The 21,619-nt window shown below is 47.8% G+C and overlaps 1 protein-coding gene across 4 annotated transcripts in view; it reads right to left on the bottom strand.

Moving 5' to 3' along the window:
- IL34 (interleukin 34) overlaps nt 1-21,619 on the bottom strand; it is a 56,190-nt gene that overhangs the window by 15,277 nt on the left and 19,294 nt on the right. The window contains exon 1 of one of the 4 annotated variants that reach the window (XM_058674668.1): nt 19,912-20,225. The exons of the other annotated variants lie outside the window; for them this stretch is intronic. The gene's annotated coding sequence lies outside the window, so the exon portion shown is untranslated. Of the gene's footprint in view, nt 1-19,911; nt 20,226-21,619 lie in introns of those variants that run through there. 4 annotated transcript variants of the gene reach the window in all.

Genomic DNA, 21,619 nt, shown 5'->3' with positions numbered 1-21,619 from the left:
GCCAGGGACTTCATCTAAGCCTCTCACATGGTTAACAGGGGCCCAAGTATCCAAGCCATCTTCTACTGTCCGCGAGGCACATTGGCAGGAAGCTGGATTGGAACAATAAGTGAACAGGAACTACAATGAGCTCCAGTGTAGGGAGTGGGTGGTTTAACCTGTTATATCACAACATGGGTCATACTCCATTTTTTTAGAGTTGCTTTTTAAAAAAGAGTTATTTATTTATTTAAAAGATTTGCTTATTTTTATTGGAAAGGCAGATATACAGAAAGGTGGAGAGACAGAGAGGAAGATCTTCTATCCAATGGTTCACTCCCCAAGTACCACAACGGCCAGAGCTGAGCTGATCCAAAGCCAGGAGCCAGGAACTTCTTCCAGGTCTCCCATGCAGGTGCAGGGTCCCAAGGCTTTGGGCTATCCTCAACTGCTTTCCCAGGCCACAAGCAGGGAACTGGATGGGAAGCAGGGGCTGCCAGGCTTAGAACTTGCGCCCATATGGTATTCTGGCGCATTCAAGGTGAGGACTTTAGCCACTAGGCTACCATGCCAGACCCTAGAGTTGCTTTTTTCTTTTCTTTTCTTTCTTTCTTTTTTTTTTTTTTTTTTTTTTTTTTTTTTTTTTGAACGACAACTAGGTATATTGGACTGCTGTGTCTCCTAAGAGCTTCTTAAACTATAAAAAAAATTTTTTTTTTCACTTCTTTAAACTGTGCAGTTCCTGGGGCAGGCATTTGGCACGGCAGTAAGAAACTGCTTGAGATGCCTGCAACCCACATCAGAGTGCCTGGATTCAAGCCCAGGTTCCACTTCCAATTCCAACTTCCTCTTCACTTGCACCCTAGAGGGGCTGGAGTAGATGGCACATTTACGTGGGTTCCTGCTATCCACATGATGTACCCAGATTGAGGTCCAGGCTCGTGGCTTTGGCCTGGACCAGCCTCAGCCATTTCAGGTGTTTGGGGAGTGAACCAGCCCACAAAAACTCTCTATCTGCCTATATGTGTCTCTGCCTCTTAAGTGAAAATCAGCTTAAAGTATACTGTTCAGTGCGGTGGGTTTTTTTGTTTTGTTTTAGTGCCTTTACAAAATCGTGTGGTAATCACCCACTCTCTAATTCCAGAACATTTTCATCACTCCCAAAATAAGCCTTGTATTCATTAGCAGTCACTCCCTGCCCTCCTTCTCCCATTCCCCCCGTCCCTGGCAACCGTCACTCTTCTTTCTGTCTCTACGGATTTCCCCGTCCTGAACATTTCATGCAAATGGAATCATACACTACATGATCTGCCATGACTGGCTCCACTCCGCCCGTTTTCAGGGTTCCTTCTGCTGGTAGCATGTCAGGAACTGAACGTTTATGTTTCTCCAAATTCCACAGGGTGACGAGCCATAGCCCCCTGACATGCTGACCTCTGGACACCAGCAATACAGCCCACAGGAGGTGGGTGAGAGGTATAGGAGCCCTGAGGGTGCTGAGGTCAGTGTTCTGATGAGAGGGGACACCAGGAACTCGTTTGTTCCCTGCCTGTTCCCCATGCTGCCCTGCAGCTCCCAGCCATGTCCTCCTGGAGAAGCGGCAGGGGGAGTATGTGGTGAGGAGGGGGCTATTCCGTCCATGGACCTTGGCTATGGCAGCCCTAACATGTATCCGTGCCTGATTCCTCTTCACAGTCAAGTAACACTCCACTACACACACACTCAGCACTGTCTCTGACCGCTCACCAGCTGACAAACACTGCAGTTGTTACAGCTTTTATGAATAACACTGACAGGAAGATTTGTCTACAAGTTTTTGTGTGGACCTATGTTTTCAGATCTCTTGGATATATATCTGAGTGCAATTGTTGGGTCATATTGTAATGCTAGGTTTAACTTTTTAAAATGTATATATTTTTATTGGAAAGGCAGGGTTACAGAGGCAGAAAGAGAAACACACAAGAGAGAAAGGTCTTCCAACAGCTAGAGCAGAGATGGTTTGAAACCAGGAGCCTGGAGCTTCCTGGCCTCACCAAACAAGCATGTAAAATCCAGCTTTCCAGATGCCAGCTACCGTGTGCATGTGGTGAGCTGTCCCCGGGCCTGCCTGGGTTCCGGGGACTGCTCCCTTTGGGTGGAAGTCGGGACTGAAAACAGAACCAACCCAGCAATTGCAACCACCAGTTGATCGGGGTGATGGACTGTGCCGGACCCTGTGCTTGCTAGAACATACAAGAATCTGGTCTGGGAACACCTCAGACAAAGTTTCTTTGGAGATCTCCCCAATTGAAATGCTGGACTCAGAACCCTAACCAAGAAAAGACAGAAAACTGAACAAGTCAATCAACCACCTCAGCTATATGTTGGCAGTGAAATACTGGGCAAATGGAGACTCTATGATGAACTATGTCAATCAGTGGATTCTTCAACGACCTCATCGTGCTTGGAGTGGCGAGACTGGCAGCAGTTCAGAACTGTTGAACTATCAAAACCGCTTGAGCAAGACCCTCGGAGCATGCCTCACATCAAGGACCTGGGGCAGGCGAGAGACTGGGTGGGGCTTCTCCCTCAATATCCCCCTTTACCTCAGATATATGAAGGAAACAATATGGAACTAATTGTCTTACCCACTTTCCTATAGCCCTTGAACCTTTTTACCCTAATTAACTATGTAAAGATTGTCAAAAAATGTAATAAAAAATTTTTAAAAATCCAGCTTTAACCTGAGCTGATGTTGGCATCTGCTGACATTTTAGTGCCCACATCCATTCATTCATCAAGAGTTGCTAACTCATCCTGCTTTCTGATCAAGTCTTTTCCCATGAGGCAAGCAGAGGTAGCAACCAATCAGTAGCTGTGCCAAGATGCCTGATGGGAGCAGAGAGTGTTTCCTTCCTACGGTGGTGTCCCTCAGCAATCAGATAGACTTCTCCTGCCTTTGTGACTTGTTCCCAAAGCTTGCTTCTCAAAACAGGACTGCCTGGGTTTCTGGATACATACTGAGTTTTCCAGCCTCAAAGCCATCGGAATGATTTTTATCATGTATGGGTCTGGGTATGAAAAAGTGTTAAGGAGGTGTTGAGAATATAATTAGCATGCAGCTGACTCTTCCTCCAGAGCAGGAGTTCTAGGCTCCTGGTCATCTTGTCCCCTTGGGGACTTTTGGCTCTGTCTGGAGGTAGTCTCAGTTATTATACACTGGGAAGTGAGGGTGCTGCAGGTATCCAGTGGGACTCAATATCCCACAGAGTATCACAAGCAGCCTTATAAAAGGAATCTACTGGGCCTGGCATGGTGCTCAATGGCTAAATCCTCATCTCGCAAGTGCCAGGAGTCCATATGGGTGCTGGTTCATGTCCCACTGCTACATTTCCCATCCAGTTCCCTGTTTGTGGCCTGGGAAAGCAGTGGAGAATGGCCCAAAGCCTTGGGATTCTAAACTCACATGAGAGACCTGGAAGAAACTCCTGGCTCCTGCTTCTACTCAGCTCAGCTCTGGCTTTGCAGATATTTGGGGAGTGAACCAAGAGAAGGAAGATTTTTCTTTCTGTTTCTCCTTCTCTCTATAAATCTGATCAGCATTTCCAACAAAAATAAATAAATCTTTCAAAAAAAACCTCCTGGGTCCAGCAGGGTGGCCTAGCAGCTAAAGTCCTCACCTTGCATGTGCTGGGATCCCATATGGGTGCTGGTTCTAATCCCGGCAGCCCCACTTCCCATCCAGCTTCCTGCCTGCGGCCTGGGAAAGCAGTCAAGGATGGCCCAAAGCCTTGGGACCCTGCAACCGCGTGGGAGACCTGGAAGAAGTTCCTGGCTCCTGGCTTCAGATCAGCTCAGCTCTGGCCATTGTGGCTACTTGGGGAGTGAATCATCACATAGAAGATCTTCCTCTCTGTCTCTCCTCTTCTCTGTGTATCTGCCTTCCCAATAAAACTAAAGTCCAAACTCACATGAGAGACCCTGAAGAAGCTCCTGGCTCCTGGCTTCAGATTGACTCAGCATCAGCCAATGAGGCTACTTAGGAAGTGAAAACAGCAGACGGAAGATCTTTCTGTATCTTCTCTCTGTAAGTCTGCCTTTTCAGTAAAATATACATAAACCTTTAAAAAACAAACACTGCTCCTATATTCACATTATGAATAATTTATAGTTCAAAAAGTAGAAAGTATTCCAATTATCCATCACATTGGTTACACAAAGGGTGACACAATCACACAGTGGAATACTCAGCAATGAAAAAAAATTACCTACACATCTATGCAATGATATGCATGAACCTCAGCTGAAGAGGCCAGACATAAAAAATCATGTGGTATATAAATCACATTTACTCACATGCCAGAACAGGGAAAAAAAAAACACTAATCCATGGTGATGGAAATCTTTACTGCAATTGTCTGCAGTAATGGTAGGCAGTAGGAAATGATCAGCAAGAGGCCTGAGAATGCTCTGGGATTCTGGGGGATGTTCTACCATTTTTTTTTTTTTTTTTACTGGAGTAGTCACCTGGGCACATAACCATTCATGCTGAATTAAGCAGCAGAAATGGTGCCCGGAATCTCAGAATGGGGCCTAAATATCAATGCCGGGACTGGTGTTCCCACAGGTAGAGAAAACAGAGACACACCAAGAAAATACCATGTGACCCCCAAGGCAGAGCTGGGGGTGACATACACAACTCCAAATGTGCAGGGACTATATTCGGTTAGAAGTAGCTGGGTTGAGACAAGGCAAGGTCCTCCCCTGGAGCCTCCAAGATCATGATCCTGACCACATCTTGACTGGCTTGCTAGGCCCCAGACGCAGGAGAAGAGATATCTCTGTTGTTTTAAGATACTGAGCTTGTGAGACTCTGTCACAGTACAGAGAGGAAACACATATGTCACTTGACAGCTATTTTAAGCTGTCCTCCCAATGTGAGAATAGAGAAATGTCATTCTGAATTCTTACAAGAGGCCCCACTTCAGCACTGGTCATCCAGACCTACCCCTGTTCATCCGCATGGCCAACAATGGCCCCTGTATCTCTTGAACACCATGCCACACTGTCCATGGGCACTTCACAGGCGCCACCCACCCACCCTGCACCCCTGCAAGCAGCTCTCGCTTCAGGGATATGCTCCTGATGTCCACTCTCGAGGGAGCGCCAATCCCCAATCAGCATCTGGTTGGGGGCCATGGACACTTGACCAACACTTTTGTCCTGCCCACTGACAAAGTGGTGATCTCCACTTCTTTCCTTTACCTTCTGCACTCACACACTCACAGAACAAGAGGGTGATTTATTTGTTGTTGTTTTTTAATGTCGTGATTTTGCTTCCTGGAGAAAGCCCATCACTTGTGTAAGCAGAGATTACCAATGTCTACCTGCATGAGGATTAGAGTCAGCGCCCGAGATCACCTGCTCTTGAATGCTCTAGTCCCATGCTTGCTGGCTACCCACCTTGTGTCAGGCTTGAACCCACTCAATTCTCCGCAGAGGTACAAGATGGGAGCTACTGCTCTCTTCTCTCTTGATGAGGAAACCAGAGGCCACAGGCACGACGTACCTTGTCTGAGGGGACATGAGCTACCAGGTGTCAAGCTGGGATTTCAAATAGTATGGTCTAGGGGCGACAGTCTCTGACAGGGGACCATCTTCCTGTGGACTAGATGTCCTACCATAACCAGAATCACAGAAGTGTTTCCTCATGACTCACTCACATCCGTTTAGCTTTTTTTTTTTCATAGTTCATAAGAAACTTAAAGATGGTTTGCCCCAGACTTGCCACCTTAATAGCCCACAAACTCCCAAAGGCTACAGGAATATCCTCCCAAATAGGATATCAGCAAGACTGAATCTAGGCTCGGAAGCATGGCCTAGTGACTAAGGTCCTTGCCTTGATCCCATATGGCCGCTGGTTCTAATCCCGGCAGCTCCACTTCCTCTCTATCTCTCCTCCTCTCAGTATATCTGACTTTGTAATAAAAATAAAAATAAAAATAAATCTTTAAAAAAAAAAAAAGGACTGAATCTAAAGGGGGAAAGAGGCCTGGCTTGATTTGGAGGGCTTGGCATGTTACAGTGTGTGGTTTCTCAGGGGTTTTTGTTGTTGTTGTTGTTTATGTTTGTTTATTTTTACTGGAAAGGCAGGTAAGATTTACAGAAAGAAGGAGATACAGAAAGAAAGATCTTCTATCTGCTAGTTTACTCCCCAAATGGCCACAACAGCCACAGCTGAGCCAATCTGAAGCCAGGAGCCAGGAACTTCTTCTGGGTCTCCCACATGGCTGCAGGGTCCCAAGGTTTTGGGCCATCCTCAACTGTTTTCCCAGGCTACAAGCAGGGAGATGGATGGGAAGTGGGGCAGCCAGGACACAAACTGGCCTCCATGTGGGATTTCTCTTCACACCCATGCCAGCAGGTGTTGTTAGTAGAGTTGTGAATGTAGGTCAATCTCACTGGAGTTAGATGAAACCTCAAATGGAATATATCCAAAAGAAATGAAGTCTGCATATGAGAAAGGGATCTGTAATCCTATATTTATAGCAGCACAATCTACAATAGCAAATACATGGTAACAGCCCAGATGCCCATCAAAGGAGGAGTGGATAAAAAAAAAAAACCTGGTACATCTGCTTCAAAATACTACTCAGCCATTAAAAAAAATTAAATTCTACCATTTGCAACCAAACGGTACCAACTAGAGACCAATATGGTCAGTGAAATAAGTCAATTCCAAAAAGACAAATATCATATATTCTAATACAAAGCAAAACCTTCATGCAAATGCAAGATTAATACCTCTTTCAATACTGTTTGTGCTACATCTCAGGTGTTTTGATATTTTTATTTTTATTCTTATTCATTCAAAAAAATTTTATTCTTATTAATTTCCTCACTGACTCATAGGTCACACTGTACCACTGTTTGCTTCAAGAAGGTGTTTTATTTTTTCATTTCTTTAGTGACACATTGGTCATTCAGTAGCATGTTATTTAACTTCATGTTGTGTTAATTTACCATTTCTTCTTCCTATTTTTGATTTTGCTTTATGGCTTTTCATTTAAAGATATGCATAGTAACTGTAATAGACTAGCATATTGAGACGCAATCCAGTACGTATCTCTACTTCTAAATCAAAGATGGACTCCCAATAAAACTGTTAAACATATCCTAATAACAGGATGCTGGACTCTCTGCCATTGGCCATACCTCCAATGTCAGGATACACTTAAACAGCCGAATGATAGACTTATGACTGATTATGAAGGACTATACTATTGTAATAATAGAGGGAATCAGTGGAGTGGGAGAACTTGCTGGGGGGTGGTGAGAAAATCCCAGAGCCTATGGAACTACATCATCAAATAATAAGAAAATTAAAACACACACACAGAGGAGTGAGGATTTGGCACGGTAGTTAAGACAGCATGTGAGATGTCAGCAGGTGCCTGGTTTGAGTCCTGGCCCCTCTGTCTCTGACCCAGCTTCCCACCAATGTGCACCCTAGGAAGCAGGAGACAGTGGCTCCCATGTTTGGGTTTTGCCACTCACCTAGGAGTCTTGAACTGAATTCCAGTCTCCTGGCTTTGGTTTGGCCAGTCCTGGAAGTGAACCAGTGGATTACAGATTCTCTCTGCCTATCTTTCTCTCTGTCCTTTGAATAAAATGAAAACATTTTTGTTTTGAAAATTTAAAAAAGCACAGAAAACTCAACTTATGACAGAAAAACGAAGATGATAAGTAGCTTTCAGAAGGAGGGCGGAGGTATTTTGTAAGGAGGGTGGGGTATTTTGGGATTTGAGGGTGCTGACAGTGTTCTATTTTCAAACCTGTTTCAAGGACATGTTCACTTTGTGATAACTCACGAAGTTACGTACTTGCCATTTAATCACTTTCCTCTAGATGTGTTAAACTTCAGTTTTCTCTTATTACTAGTGCAGTTAAAACACCAGCCATTAGACATTAGATTTTAACACTAAATTGGAAAAACTTAACAAACAAGAAATCAGAAAACAAGGGGAGTGTCACCTCCACATAGGAGAGATATTTTTGAAATATTACAAACCTTAATGAACAAAACAGTGGGAACATGAATGAACATGAATCAAGAAGTCAGTGCAAAAGAATAGCAAGTTCTGGAATAGATCCAAATATATATGGGGAAAAGAGACTATGAGAAACAGCTTATGATAAAATAGCTTCTCAGCTTAGCAAAGGAAAGAGCCATCTGGAAAGAAAGAAGGCTCAGCGTGCATGACGATGCACATGACAGGAAGAATTCTAAATTGACCAAACATTGAATATTTGATGCTGGGGAAGCGTCTTTGAACCTACGATCCAAAATTATGAAATCATACATGCAAAACAGATATACCTACATTAAAATAAAAACTTTTGCATAATCAATCAGGGCTGGTACAACTTGGCAATCCTAGCATCCCATACTGGTTTGCCAGTTTGAGTTCTGGGTGCTCCAATTTCCATCCAGTTCCCTACTAATCCATGAAAAAGCTGTAGTTGACAGTCCCAGTGCTTGGACCCCTGCCACCCATGTAGGAGACTCAAATAGAGCTCCTGGCTTCAGCCTGGCCCACCCCAGCTGCTGGGAGCATTTGGGGAGGGAACCATTTGACATCTCTTCCGTTCTGCCCTTCTGTGTTGTTCTACCTTTCAACTAAACAATGAATAAATTTGTTTGTTTACATTTTAAAAATCTATGAATAAGGAATGCCAACTGGATACAACTTACATCAAATGCAAAAGGCTGATTCCTAATATTTAAAGAGCCTCTAGAAATAAAACAGAAAAGGCCAGCAAACCAATGTTTGAAAGAAGTAAATATCAGCAAGATGAGAAAAAATAGAAATGATCTTTAAAAAAACTATAAAATTACAGTTTTTCATAATATTTAATTAAGAGTGTATTGAGTCGGGCCCGGCGGCGTGGCCTAGCGGCTAAAGTCCTCGCCTTGAAAGCCCCGGGATCCCATATGGGCGCCAGTTCTAATCCCGCCAGCTCCACTTCCCGTCCAGCTCCCTGCTTGTGGCCTGGGAAAGCAGTTGAGGACGGCCCAATGCTTTGGGACCCTGCACCCGCGTGGGAGACCTGGAAGAGGTTCCTGGTTCCTGGCATCGGATCGGCGTGCACCGGCCCGTTGCAGCTCACTTGGGGAGTGAATCATCAGACGGAAGATCTTCCTCTCTGTCTCTCCTCCTCTCTGTATATCTGACTTTGTAATAAAACTGAATAAAAAAAAAAAGAGTGTATTGAGTCATTGTTTTTCACTTATCAGATTGGTAGGAAGCCAACAATGACAACTGAACATATTGGTAATTGATAGGAAAATATGAAATTCTCACCCAAAGCCACTGTGCATGTACCTTATTAACCTTATGGGGGGCAAACTGGCAGTCTCTCACAATGACAGATATAGATGCTCAGCAACCCCTGCTTCTGCACTTATCTTGCATCTGATGCACACCTACAAAATACCACAGGTGCAGAGATAGTCATCTCAGCAGCCTCTGGGAGAGTAGACTGAAAACAACCAGAATGTTCCCCACCCCACAGCACCAGGCGACATACTCAAAGAAACAAGGCTCAGGCCAGGGCTGTTAGGAGTCAGCTCAATGGATCCACTCCACCAGATCCCCAACCTCAGGCAACACCACATGGAGGTCTTGGAGCATGTTGTGGAATTGGATCACCCCCACTGCTAACTCTGTGTAAGGAAAAGCAACGTACCAGGAAGCACAAAAAAAGGCAGGCTGGAAGACCTCTCTGGTTTAACAGAGGACCTTTAGAGATTCACCAAAGGATGGAAGGAAGAGCAAGTTGAATAACACTACAGGCCAAATTCTCTACCAAGCACCTAAGGCTATGGACAAACCTAAACAGACACAGCCAGCCAGAAAGTATGGGAAATGGTATCTCACAGCTGGTGCAATGAAGCCAATACCAGCTCGGAACAAACCAGATGACGCAAGTAACACCACAGGAAAGTCCTCCCCACAATCAGGGCCACTGGGATGAAATCAGGGGACCATCTCTGTCCCCTGGTACTGAAGTGATCCTGCAGCAAACAGCAACGTGACAATTCCCTCCCACACCACTCCTCCTGTGGCCACAAGAGGAAGGGTGGGATCTTTTCCCTCACCCACCTTCCCTCTCACCCATTTCTTTCCATCCCACCCAGCGACCTGAATGGGTCTGCAATCACTTCACCTATGCAACAAACATTTTAAAACAAATTTAAATTAAAACAAACAAACAAACAAGGCTCAGGAGAGTATATGTTCAGTGGAGGTGGAAGCTTTTTGTAAAAATTTTTGTATATGCTTCTATTTGTATATATTACATGTTAGAGGAATTTGCACTGAAGCATTAAAGACTACTAGGCTCAGACACTTGCCAGACAAAGACTGTGTTTTTAGAAGAAGATGCTTATGGGGTTGTCGTATCTTGGGTAAAACTGTTGCCTGTGACGCTGACTTCCATTATTGGCATTGCTCCAGTTCTGATCCAGCTCCCTGCTAATGTGCTTGAGAAAGCAGTGGAAGATGGTCCAAGGACTTGGGCTTCTGCATTTCTGTAGGAGACCTAGATAAACTGCCTAATTCCTGGCTGCAGTCTGACCCAGCCCAACTGTTACAGCCATTTTAGAGGAAAAAACGGGTGGAAAATCTGTCTCTAACTCTGCCTTTGAAATAAACAAATACATCTTTAAAATAGATGAGAAGATGTTTATAAACCCAGATATATCTGTAACTTAATGGATTTTTAAAGAAGGATTTATTTTATTTGTTAACTCTGAAAGGCAGAGTTACCGAAAGAGAAAGATTTTCTGTCTACTCTTTCACTCCCCGAATGGCTGCAACAGCCGAGGCTAGGCCAGGCTACAGCCAGGAGCACAGAATTCCATCTGTCTCTCACAAGGATGCAGGAGCCCAAGTACTTGAGCCACCACTAGCTGCAGGGAGCTGGACTGAAAGTAGAGCAGTTAGGACTTGAACCAGTGCTCATACAGGATGCCAGTGGCTCAACTTGATGTGCCATAATGCCAGTCCCTTGGTGGACTTTTTGTTGGGGGGGTGATAAAGTCAGTTGGAAGAACCCAGATACTTGCAAACCCAGATATTTAGTGAAGACATTGACGAGAGGCCGCAGCTTCTCCAAGGTGTGGCCAATTTTAATTAGATTAGGCCCAGTAAACTAACAACTGTCACCTGGCAAGTATGGGGGCTGGATGATTTGGGAACGGTGTGGGAAGCAAACTTCTCCCTCAAGTTCTTCAATAGATGAAATTCCAGCCAAATGAATGCCACCTAACCTGGCATTAAGCAGTCCAAAAGAGGAATTGACATAGAGCCAGCATGATGGCTCAACTGGCTATTCCTCTACCTGCAATTGCTGGCATATGGGTGCCACTCTATGTCCCAGTATGTCCCAGCTGCTCCACTTCCCATCCAGCTTCCTGCTTGTGGCCTGGCAAAGCAGTCGAGGATGGCCTAAAGTCTTGGGACCCTGTACCCGGGTGGGAGACCTGGAAGAAGTTCTTGGCTCCTTGCTTCGGATTGGTTCAGCTCTGGCCTTTTGGGAAGTGAAACAGTATATGAAAGATCTTTCTGCCTCTCCCTCTCTGTAAATCTGCCTTCCCAATAAAAATAAATCTTTAAATTAAAAAAAGGCACCCCTGAGATCCTGTGCCAACGGGCTCCTGGTCATCAGTCAACAGTAACATGAAACACTTCTGAGGAGTTTATTCCTGGAATCACTCACCAGCTGACGTTTGCCAGAAGCACCTTATGGTAATACCGCTACCTACAGCAACATTGCCGAGACTGAAGCGGTTCCAGCAATTCACTTCTCTTCTTCCTAAAGCCGCAGCTCTCTTCTTGGCCAGAGCAAACACAAGGACAGAATGTTGTGGGGCAGCCAGAGCACACAGGTACTCTTCCCGGCAGCACAGCACAAGCTCAGGACACTCAGCAGCTGCTCTGGGCCACACCTCGGCTAATAGCCATGCCAGGGCTGAGCAGCCTGGCTTCTTGGACCTCAGCAAGGAGAGACTGAAAGTTCTAGCTCCTGGATGGTGCCATTGGGAACACGTGATTCAGCAGGCGTGGGACACAAGAAGCCGCATCATCAACCAGCTCCTCCCAGGTGATACTAACAGCGGCTACTCCAAGAAGCACATGTTAAGGGCGGGTGTTTGCCACAGGAAGCAGACTGCTGCTTGGGACACTCACCGGCTAGATCTGAAGCCCAGCTTGACTTCCTGCTAATACACACCCTGGGAGGCAGCAGGGAAGGCCTCCAGTGCTTGGGTCTCTGCCACCCAGGCAGGCTACCTAGATTGAGTTCCTAGCTCCTGGCCTTGGCTAGGCCCAGCCCTGGCTGTTGGCAGGCATCTGGGGCGTAAACCAGTGGATGGGAGAGCTCAGTTTTTCGGCTTTTCAAGTAATAGAAATAAGTATGCATATGTATAATTTAAAATCACATTTGAAGAGGCCCGAGATTTGGCCTAGAGGTTAAGATACCCAGATCCAGTTGGCTGGCCCAATGGCTCAACTGGCTAATCTTCTAACTCCAAGTACAGGTCCCAGCTGCTGTACTTGCCTTCCAGCTCCCTGACTGTGGCCTGGGAAAGCAGAAGAAGATGGTTCAAAGCCTTGGGACCCTGTGTCCACATGGAAATCTAGAAGAAGCTCCTGGCTTCTGGCTTCAGATCAGCTCAGCTCCAGCTGCTGCAGTCACTTGGGGAGTGAGCCAGAGAACAGAAGATTTTTCTCTCTGCCTCTCCTCTCTGTAAATCTGCCTTTCCAATAAACTAAATCTTTTTAAAATATATATATATATATATTTTTTTAAAGATTTATTCACTTTATTACAGCCAGATATACACAGAGGAGGAGAGACAGAGAGGAAGATCTTCCATCCGATGATTCACTCCCCAAGTGAGCCACAACGGGCCGATGCGCGCCGATCCGATGCTGGGAACCAGGAACCTCTTCCGGGTCTCCCACATGGGTGCAGTGTCCCAATGCATTGGGCCGTCCTGGACTGCTTTCCCAGGCCACAAGCAGGGAGCTGGATGGGAAGTGGAGCTGCCGGGATTAGAACCGGCGCCCATATGGGATCCCGGGGCTTTCAAGGCGAGGACTTTAGCCGCTAGGCCACGCCGCCGGGCCCTATATTTTTATTTTGAATTATGAATTATGTGGTACAATTTTGTATAGGCTGGGATTCCCCCCCAAACTCCCACTCCCCGTCAGATTTTTCCCATTTTGTTACAATAGTGTAGTCCTTCATAAGGAATCATAATTCTATCAGTCTCTTATTTAAGTATACCCCGACATTGTTGGTACAGACAATGTCAGACAGTCCAGCATCCCATTGTCTACACATGTCCAACAGTTTCACTGGGAATCCATCTTTCGTCTGGATGCAGGGATGCATGTTACATTGTACCCCCACGTCTGTATATGATAGACCCCAGTACCCCATCACTATACATTACCATATGTGAGAATAATAAATTAAATCTTAAAAAAAATTTGCCCAAATCCCGTATCAGCATACCTGAGTTCAGTACTTGACTGTGATCCTAACCCTGGCTTTCTGCTGATGCAGATGCTGGGAGACAGCACAGATGCCTCAAGTAACTGGGCTCCCACCACACCCGCCACACTCGTGGGAAGCCTGGACTGTGCTCCTGCTTTCCGCTCTTGTCTAGCCTAGGCCCTGCCACTGCCGGCATTTTGGGGGAGGGAATAAACAGCTGAGATTTCTCTTTCTCTCTCTCTCTTTTTTAAGAAGCATATTTAAGTGGCTGTGGCCAACACAGAGCTCCTCACACCGTGATGTGCAAACGAAATCCACCCACTCCCTCCCCAGCCACTGGAATCTTGCTGGAACACGGATCCTGCATCAGGAAGTCGGGGCGGGAACCCTTGCTGCTAACAGCCCCCAGGTGCTGTGGGTTCTGCCGAGGTGCAGGCCATACCTTGGACCAGGTTTTGGAACAGTGATGGCACTTGCTTCTGGTCCCTTGCCTTACTACGGCAGTGAGGAGGCTGTGGGAACCTACTGCCCCCTACTTGTAGCACTTGGCTCTTCCGGGAAACAGGCCCCTTGCTGGGAAGCCTTGGCCACACCCCACCCCGCCAGGCACTGGGCTCTCACAAAATGCACTCTTGGCAAAAGCATCCCCTCAGCTGAGTCATCTGCCATGCTGGGGACTCACACCTTGTCAGGCCCTGCTGCGGGGTGACCTCTCTCCCAACATGTGGTTAGACTAGGGGGAGAAGCCCGAATAGGGGTGAGGGGAGCTAAGCTGCCAGCAGCAGAGTCACCCCAGACTTGCAACCCATGCCTTGTTCTCCGGCTCACTCTGTCAGCCTGATACAAGAGTCTACTATGGAATTCCAGACTTATTTGGGTTACAGAGCCTGTTTCTAGCAGCTTCTGAGCTATCAGTCTTTCACAGGTTAGTGCGAATCACACTAATAGAGGGCAGGGAGTGGGACCCAGCAGTTGGAGGAGGTCTCCTGGGGGGGGGGGGTAATTAAGGCAGAGGGACTTTGCTTGCTCAGGCAACACAACTTTTAGGAGCCACATTCACCAAAGCCGCCCAAGCTCCCAAACCGCGACCCCAGAGCCTTGCCTTGTGATCTCAGTAAATCACAGGCTCCAGGACGTGGAAGCAACAACCCTCGGGGACCACCCAGTTTCGTGATCCCAAACCCCAAATTCTAGCCCCACAGAACACAGGGCCCATCAGCTTCCCTGAGGCCGCCTCTCCCAAAGCACAGCCTGCAGCAACGACTTAACCTCCCCTGATTTGTGATCTAGACAGAAATCTGGGAGGCAGCCAGGGACATGAAACAGGGAAGAGTCATGCATTTTTTCATTTTCATCCATATCTTGCTCTTTTGGAAAAAAAAAGAAGGAAAAGAAAAATATTTTTCTATTGATGGTTCAATCCCTGAGAGGCCACACTGTTAGGGCAGGGCCAGTTAGGGCCTCCATTCATGCCTCCCATACAAGTGGCAGGAGCTTAAGCACCTGGCCACTTCCAGGCACACAAGTAGGGAGCTGGACGGGAAGCGGAGCATCAGGGCCTTCAACCCCTGCACCCCAGTCTGGGAGTAGGCATCACCCAGTGGCAGCCCCCGTGCTATACTATGCACACCTCCATTTCCTATTTTTAAACAGCACCCCAGTGTCACCCACTGTTCTATCCTGAGACAGAGAGGCCAGGCTCTGTGCCTGTCTATTCCCCTGAGGGCGGAGAGTGGACATGGAGGGGTGCCACCCTCTTTGGCGCGATGGCTCAGACAAGACCAGGAGCCTGCTGTGCTCCACAATCACAGCCAGGACATGGGTGCACCACCACAGGGAGCCCTTTCTTCCAGTTCTGAGAGCCTCTTAAATGTGCCCCCAAAGGAGAGGTCCCCAAAAACCACAGGCGAGAGCATGGGAGGGGAACACAGGCATTTTTTCATTCCCAGAAGAATCCTGGAATCTGCACTTGGAGTCAGTCCTGCCTGCCGCCCCTGGAGTCCCGCCTCCTCCCCACCCCCACCCCACCCCTGGTCCCTGCACTGGTCATCTGACTTCTCCTGGGGGATCTGCCTTCCCTCTGCCTGGAATGTTCCACTGAGATGTTTGCTCCTTGTTGTCAATCCAGAGACCACCTTTTCAGAGATGCCTTTCTTGACCTCTCCAGGCCGTTCTCTGCCCTGTCCCCCAGTACAGGCCACCCCGCTCCCTCACCCACAGTGTCCCTCTTCCCATGAGGTGGCCTCCAGGGGACAGAATCAGGAACCAGCTTGGCACGCAGGGGACTTTATGACATCTGGCAAATACCCATATGGGGTAGACTCTAATAGGTACCTGAGAAGGACACACTGACCACCAGATTGCTGGCAGCACCACCCGAGGAGACAAGGTGCTGAGACACCACGTCAATGCAAACTGAAACCACAACATAAGAATTCTACATCTCGGGCTGGCGGCGTGGCCTAGCAGCTAAAGTCCTCGCCTTGCAAGTGCCTGAATCCCATATGGGCGCCAGTTCTAGTCCCAGCAGCTCCACTTCCCATCCAGCTCCCTGCTTGTGGCCTGGGAAAGCAGTCGAGGATGACTCAATGCTTTGGGATCCTGCACCCGCGTTGGAGACCTGGAGGAAGTTCCTGGCTCCTGGCTTAGGATCGGCACAGCACTGGCCATTGCGCTCACTTGGGGAGTGAATCATCGGACAGAAGATCTTTCTCTCTATCTCTCCTCCTCTCTGTATATCTGACTTTGTAATAAAAATAAATAAATCTTTAAAAAAAATAGAATTCTACATCCCAACCCCTCCCCTGACCCATGCAGTCATCACACAAGAGAGTAGACAAGCAGAGGCCCCTCCCACTGGAAGCATTTTGTGGGGATTTACTGCTTGCACACCCCAAGGTCAGCCTAGGGCTCCCCTAGAGGGAGAGGCAAAGTCTTCGAAAAAATCCAGTATGAATTTCTGAGAAGAATTCACCAAATTATGAACAGAGGGGACGTTCCTCTACCTGCAAAGGAGCATCCGTGAAAGAATGACGAGTGGATGGTAAAACACCTTCCCTCTAAGACCAGGACGAGGGCATTTGGGATAGCGGTTAAGCTGCCACTTGTGAGTTGCCTGCATCCCGTACTGAGTGCCTTGTTCACATGCTGGCTCTGCTTCCAATCCAGCTTTCTTGGTCACCCTGGGAGGCAGCAGGTAATAGCTCAGGTGCTTGGGGCTCTGCAACCCACAGGGAAGACACAGATAGAGTTTCAGGCTCCTGGCTTCAGCCTGGCCCAGACCAGACGTTTGCAGATGTCTGGGGAGTCTGTTTCTCTGCCTTCCAACTACAATAAGAACAAATATTTAAATGAAAGGCAGGGACGTCTACTCTCACCACTTCCCGTTCAGCCTTTTACTGGAGATCCCACCAGTGCAAGGAAGCAAGGAAAAAGAGAAGATGACTTGTGCATACTGGACAGGAAGAAACAAAACTGTTCTTGTCTCCAGATGACAGCGTCACCATTGTGGAAAATCCTCAGGAGTCTATAAAATTATAACAGGTGACAGGATCCAAGGGAACACAGATGGGCCATTGTGGTGCAATGGGTTAAGCCGCCACTTGGGGTGCCCAGATCCCATGTGAGAATGCTCCTCTACTTATGATCCAGCTTCTTGCTGGTGCATCTTGGGAAACAACAGATGGTGGTTCAAGTACATGGGTCTCTGCCACAAGAACAGAAATCTAGATGGCATTCTGGGCTCCTGATTTTGGCTCTGCCTAGCCTGACTACTGGGGTCATTTGAGGAGATCTTCCCATCTGTGGATGAAAGATCTCTCTCTCTCTCTTTCTTCCTCCATTCTTCTTTTTCTCCCTCTCTTTTTCAATCTGCTGTCCAAATAGACATTTTAAAATTCAATCAACATGGGCCTGGCACAGTAGCCTAGTGGTTAAAGTTCTCACCTTGCGTGCACCAGATCCCATGTGGCCACCAGTTCATGTCCTTGCTGCTCCACCTCCCATCCATCTCCTTACTTATGGTCTGCGAAGGCAGGTGAGGACGGCCCAGAGCCTTGAGACCCCACACCCACGTGGGAGACCTGGAAGAAGCTTGTGGCTCCTGGCTTTGGATCGGCTCAGCTTGGGCCATTGTGGCAACTTGGGGAGTGAACCAACAGACAGACGATCCTTCTCTCTGTCTCTCCTTCTCTCTGTAATTTTGACTTTCTAATAAAAAATAAGTAAGATCTTAAAAAAAAATTTACCAACATACAAAATCAAACTATTTCTATATATAGCACCAAAAGCTGAGAAGAACATAAATACCCACATTTGAGTCAGCATGGTGGCTCAACAGGCTAATCCTAATTCTAATATGCAGTGTAGGCGCCTAAGAAGTAATTTAACCACTGTACCAAGTGCCTACCCTTGTAAAATTCCATTTATTTAAAACTAGAAAATCAGTGATTGCTTGGTGACTGTGCATCAGGTGGGAAGAATTACAAAGAGGCACAAGAAACTGTGGGCAGGGGCCGGCACCATCCTGTAGTAGCTAAACCTCTGCCCATGGCGCCAACACTCCATGTGAACACTGTCTAAAATCCTGGCTACTCATTTTCCGATCAAGCTCCCTGTTAATGGCCCGGGAGGACAGATCAAGTCCTTAGGCCCCTGGCTCCTGGCTTCAGATAGGCCTAGCTCCAACCTATGCAGCCACTTAGGGAGTGAATCAATGGATAGAAAGATCTCTGTGTCTCTTCCTCTCCTGCTCTCTCTCTCTCTCTCTAACTCTACCTTTCCAATGAATAAACACATCTTTTTTTAAAAGATTTATTTTATTTTGGGCCCGGCGGCGTGGCCTAGTGGCTAAAGTCCTCGCCTTGAACGCACCGGGATCCCATATGGGCGCCGGTTCTAATCCCGCCAGCTCCACTTCCCATCCAGCTCCCTGCTTGTGGCCTGGGAAAGCAGTCAAGGACAGCCCAATGCATTGGGACACTGCACCCGCGTGGGAGACCCGGAAGAGGTTCCTGGTTCCCGGCTTCGGATTGGCGCGTACCGGCCCGTTGCGGCTCACTTGAGGAGTGAATCATTGGACGGAAGATCCTCCTCTCTGTCTCTCCTCCTCTCTGTATATCTGACTTTGTAATAAATAAATAAATCTTTAAAAAAAAACAAAAGATTTATTTTATTTTGTTGAAAAGTCAGATATTCAGAGAGGAGAGACAGAGAGGAAGATTTTATGTCTGTTGATTCACTCTCCAAGCAGCCACAATGACTGGAGCTGAGGTGATCCGGAGCCAGGAGCCTGGAGCCTCTTGCGGGCCATCAGCTGCTTTCCCAGGCCATAAGCAGGGAGCTGGATGGGAAGTGGAGCCGCCAGGATTAGAACCAGCAGCCATATGGGATCCCAGTGCGTGCAAGAAAGGACTTAAGCCACTTCGCTACTGCACCGGCCCTGAATAAACAAATCTTAAATGAACTAGTCAAATTCACGGACAGAAAGTAGAACGCAGCTTAGGAGGATGCAGACTTCTGTAACTAGATAGCAGAAAGGTTACGCTGTGAAGGTATTCATGTGACTGGATTGTATGTTAAAAATTGGCTATAATTGGGCCCAGCAATGGTAGCCTAGTGGCTAAATCCTCACAATTTGCATCCTCCAGAATCCCATATGGGCACTGGTTCATGTTCCAGTTCCCAGCTGCTCCACTTCCCATCCAGCTCCCTGCTTGTACCTTAGGAAAGGAGTCAACAATGACACAAAGCCCTGGGACTCTGCACTTGTGGGCGAGATCTGGAGGAACCTCCTGGCTTCCTGGCTTTGAATCGGCTCAGCTCTGGCCATTGAGGCCACTTGGGGAATGAGCAGTGGATGGAAAATCTTTATCTCCTTCTCTTTGCATATCTGCCTTTCCAATAAAATAAATGGCTATAATAGGGCTGGCATTGGGGTACAGCGGGGTAAGCTACCACTTGCAATGCCGCTGTCCATGTTTGAGAGAGGAATATCCTCCACCCTTCTCAGCCTTCCAGGGAATCTCTGTCTTCCAAGACAGCCTTGCCTCCCCTCCGTCCCGTGACCCAGCATCCCCCGCAGAGTCAGGGGTCTGTGCAGCCCCCTCCATTAGCTCCACCAGCTGGGACAAGAGGCTGACCTCAGTCCCTCAGCTACTGCTGAACTGAACACCCTCCCCTCTTCCCCCACCTGGCTCTAAGAGCCCTTCCCCCCACACAGGTGCACATACCTACTTGCATGCACGCGCACACATACACACAGGCTCTCTCACTTAGAGCCACAGGAGGAGCTTGCCTCCCCTCCAACCTAGCTGCCCCTCTCCAGAAGGGCTGTCTGCCCCCCTCTGTGCCCCAGGCCGCTGCTCCCCTTCTCCCTTTACCTACTCCTGCGTCCTGTGCATCCATTCTGTGTCTCCGTGTCAAGCTGGGACCCCAGGACTACTCAGGTTTGGCCCAACTCCTTCTGCTTCACAACCTTTTCAGTCCAGTCTAGACCCGGGGTATGGGCTGGTCAACCGCCAGGGACCGCCAGGCAGACCCAGTCGCCTTTTCACTGATTCAGGAATGTCCCTAGCAGAGAACAATGGGCAAAGCGGAATTCTTGAGGGGAACAGAGCAGCTTTGTTTCATTCTCTTGGCCAGCAGAGGATTCGTCCAGGCAGTTGGCCTCATCCTTATTGACTTTCGGTTCAAGACTTTCTCTGCCGTGTATGCTGGCTGGGATATCTCTGCCCGCCCCCACCCCCAGCCCTGGCTCATGGGCTCCCTAGCTCTGGTGCGGGGATTTTTGCTCTGTAACATCTCCTAAAACAGTGAAATCAATCATTCATTCATAGTTTCCCCCTTCCCTCCTCCCTCCCCCACTAGAATTCCAGGCACCTAACTCATAGCCTCATTGTGTTAACTAATTAAGGCAGGGAGGCCCACAGAGGAGGGAGGTGGACTCATGGATAATGACATGTCCCCAGAGCCACAAGGGAAGAGACAGTCTGCGGCTAGGGGAAGGAGGGGTTGGTCACCAGCCTCCACTAATTCCCCAGCCCACCCCAGTCCAGTCCTTCTTCCTGGATAAGGAGCCCAGGAGAAGGAGGCGGCCCCAGCAGCCAGAGCCAGTACCAACAGTGGTGGGAGAGAGGGAAGGCCCCCCACTGCCTTCCTAGCAAAGCTAAGAAATGAGCTCTTATCTTCACCCTTTCCCAGAACAATCCTGGGAGCAGAAGAAATCCAAACTCAGCGGAGATTTCAGGGGATGAGTGCCTCAGGAGAACACCCAGCTGTTCCAGAATGTCCAGGGGCAGCTGTCATTGGAGCTGGTGGCCTGCAGGGCAGTGGTGAGGGAGTCTCTCCCTAGTTCTCCAAGCAGCGCTCTGACCTCCATGCTTCGAGCCTGCCAGGCACAGCTGGTATCCTAACACAGCCCTCATGAGCTCTCCTGGGGTCCTTTGGCCACATTCCTATTCTGGTGCTACATCTGCCTGGAAGAAGTTTCCTTCCAGAGATTTCTCACATGTGCAGCTCTCTATAGCCCTTACTAACACTCCAGAGCACCACTCTCTCTCTCCCCTCTCGATCTCAGGGGTATAACATGCCCTTAAAGCACCTGAAGTCTCAGAATATGACCTTATTTAGCAATGCAATCCTTACAAAGTTATTAGTCAAGGTCATCCTAGAGCAAGTGAGCCAGCTGGCCTCTCACAAGGGCACCAGGTCCAGTCCCGGCTGCTCCACTTCCAGTCCAGAGCCCTGCTAAAGGCCTAGGAAAAGCAGTGGAGGATGGCCCCAAGGACTTGGGACCCTGTATCCATGCAGGAGACCCAAAGGCGATCCTGGTTCCTGCCTTCAACCTGGTCCAGACACGGTTAATGAGGTCATCTGGGGAGTAAGTCAGTAGATGGAAGATCTCTATCTCTCCCTCTCTCCTTTACTTTCAAATAAACAAATAAATCTTTGAGAAAAAAAAAATGAGGGCATCCTGGATTAGGATGATCCTTAAATCTAATGACTGGAGATGCACATTGAGAAGGTCATCTGATAACAGATTGTAAGTAGACATTATCATCCCCTACAGATGCTTGGTAGAGTCCTTGGCTGC

Source organism: Ochotona princeps, chromosome 16 (genome assembly GCF_030435755.1).
Source record: "Ochotona princeps isolate mOchPri1 chromosome 16, mOchPri1.hap1, whole genome shotgun sequence".
In the NCBI taxonomy this organism is placed as follows: Eukaryota; Metazoa; Chordata; class Mammalia; order Lagomorpha; family Ochotonidae; genus Ochotona; species Ochotona princeps.
The sequence above is the reverse complement of the archived record's forward strand: the minus strand, read 5'-3'. Positions and strand labels throughout refer to the sequence as shown.